General features: G+C 34.4%; 1 pseudogene; it reads right to left on the bottom strand.

The window, feature by feature from the left end:
• Positions 1-254: 254 nt before the first annotated feature.
• LOC116127194 lies at positions 255-2,394 on the bottom strand (annotated as a pseudogene).
• Positions 2,395-2,836: the final 442 nt, after the last annotated feature.

Here is a 2,836-nt window from a genome sequence, read left to right as displayed (position 1 = left end):
ATTGCTAGAGAGTATCTGAAATGTTATATCCAGCGGCTACCCTTTGATTACGTATACAGGAATATCCCCCCTATCAAAGCATTTGCAGGTAGCCCAATATAGAAAATAGAGTGAATCTTGATTTTGCAATAGCATTCACATAATAAATTTCAGTTTCTAACAACTGGAAGATATAACCGGCTTATCATTAAACCAGATTCACCAATTTTTTCAAACTAAATTGTTTTTCATGTACATGACAAAATATATATATTCTAAAAGCATAGATATTCTCCCCATGGGTTATTAGCTCCAGGATCTTGTAAGATTTTTCATCATCAAAAATTTCAAAAAATATATCTGAAAAGGTAAAAGAGATGATGGTTGAACTGACAATCAAGTAATATTATCAAATGACCAATCACAGAAAAATTAAATAGACTAAAAGGACCTCCATAATCATCAACAACATATTGAAACTCAGCCCATGAAATTTGCTCATGTGGTTCACAGTGTACTGTCCCAGGAAAAAACAGCAAAGAACTGTGTGTTCGCCTGCCACAAAAGGAGAGTTATGACCATGGGATTTTAAAGGGACAAAAGTTATGTCTGCTATGGAAACATTCAGTACCTTTACAAGATTAATGACATAACTGATATCTTATTTAATTCAAAGAACTGAAAGCACTCAAACCTCAACAGTGGTCCTAGCTATTTCTGCAGAAGTAGTTTGTGTCCGGATTCTTTTGAAATTTCACTTCTCAAGAGGGTGATAACCCCGGTCATTAATGTATTAGATGAATCAGGAACTGAATCAGAGTAATCTGCAGCAACTGAAACTTTGAGGGCAAAGATCACGTCCTGTAGACAACCAATCGAATTGTGCAGAACCTAAAAATGGATTCCTGCATCCGAAACTTAAAATAGAAGAATAACTTTTTCACTGAAGTTCGTTAAAATCAGTAACTTTTGTAGATTGGGAAGCAGAATTGAAAACGAAGCACATCATTTCTTATGCCTATTTTCTTTAATTCTTGATTTACAGTATTTGGGTCAAATACACATGCTGGACGAGGAGCAACATAGACATACATGCACACACATGCACAAATTATCCGAACAATAAGACTACATATATCATTTCTTTAGCAATAAATGATATCTGTTTATACTACAGAGTTATAACAAACTCAGAAAGACAACACCAAACACAGATTATAGTCTCTAAAATTCAAAGCTACTAAATTACAATAACCTGACATTTAGGCAGAAACAACAAAATCAAAACATGCCTTTACCAAATATCAATATATCTACAGAAAATCTTTGATGGACTCCGACATTGCTATAAAATTAATTTGTTAGCATAAATAAGGTTATAAACTAATCGTTACAGAACAACCAAAAAATACAACACAATTTGAAGACGATTTCTCATTCACGAACTAGATCAGGAATAAAAAAACTAGAAAGACCTTATGCCAGAAAATCAGGAGCCTGCGACCATCAAAAGGATTTTTAATCCAACGCCGTGATCCATTGATGTTGAGCAACTAACCCCTCTGAACGGCATAAGTGACATTGTGAAGGACCTTTACACACATGAAACAAAGATGTTAACAAAATCACGATACATCAAACAACACAAGAAATAAGAGGGCAGAAAGCAAAGTACAAAGTAAGTCAACATCAGAACCCAAATTAATAAATCATAGTCCAGTCACCTCAAATATATAGGTTGTAAAAGAATCAAACAGTTCAATTTTTAATTACTTCAAACCCTTCTAATGAATACAAACTAATTGTACAACTTGAAATCAGTTTAATTATATAACCAAACTCACTAAACTTTCAAAAAAGTCCTCTATACTATCACTACTATTTAGAAAGAAAAAAAAATGGGTCTCCTCTTACATACACATTCAACTGTAAAGAATCCTTGTCCACATCATTGCTTCATGTACTTCCATCATTTAAAGAAAAAAAAAAAATCAACTAATACAAAATTTGCAATTAAAAACCACTTTGTATGTGAGTCTATGAACTACATCAGCCTCCCAAACTTAATCTCCCATCAAAAGTTAAAAATTCAAACTTGCGTGGTTATAGAGAAACAAATCAGCTCAAAAGGTCAAGTCTTTCACAATCAAAAATCAAAGCACCAACATGGGTTCCTCCCAACATGCAAAATTCAAATGGTATCTCACAAATTTGCAATAAAACACTAGATCACTCCACTCCTTCAAATCATTTCACAGAAAAACAAATCAAAAGAAAAAGAACAGCGTTTGATCGAGATTACCGAGAGAGATTGAAGAAGCCGCAGCGATCGACATAAGTGAAAGTGAGATGAGTGGTGAAGAATATGATGGTGTAAGCGAAGTGTTTGTGGTTAGAAGTGAGATTGGAGTCGGACCAACACAAATCTATGTTGTGTCAGAGTTGTTTGTTAGAGCCATGAAAAGGTTAGTTATTTATGCACTGTGAGATGTAGACTATTGTGATTGTGTCGTTTCTCACATTTGGCGGCTACATGGGGGCTGGGGCTTCAGTTGTGGTCACAATACGGTTAGTTTAGTAGGATGAGGTACCGGCAAACCGGATTGGTATTATTGGGGAAAAACTTAGGGTTGAGGAAAAACTTAGGGGTTGAGCTGTAATATGAAAAAGTTTGGGATTATAAAGAACCCAAATATCATGATCACCCCTATTATTTGTAAACTCACATGCGCGTGCTAGCTTTTGTGAATTTAATCAAGGGTTAGTACCATCCAAGAACACTTAATATACAAACTAGTGAAAAAATGACCGCAAGTTTCATCTGTATTAATTAACAATGAACAATTTCAGACTTTAC

The sequence above is a fragment of the Pistacia vera genome, unplaced genomic scaffold (assembly GCF_008641045.1).
Source record: "Pistacia vera cultivar Batoury unplaced genomic scaffold, PisVer_v2 Contig1045, whole genome shotgun sequence".
NCBI classification, from domain to species: Eukaryota; Viridiplantae; Streptophyta; class Magnoliopsida; order Sapindales; family Anacardiaceae; genus Pistacia; species Pistacia vera.
Note: the sequence above shows the minus strand (reverse complement) of the source record. Positions and strands in the feature narration are given on the sequence as shown.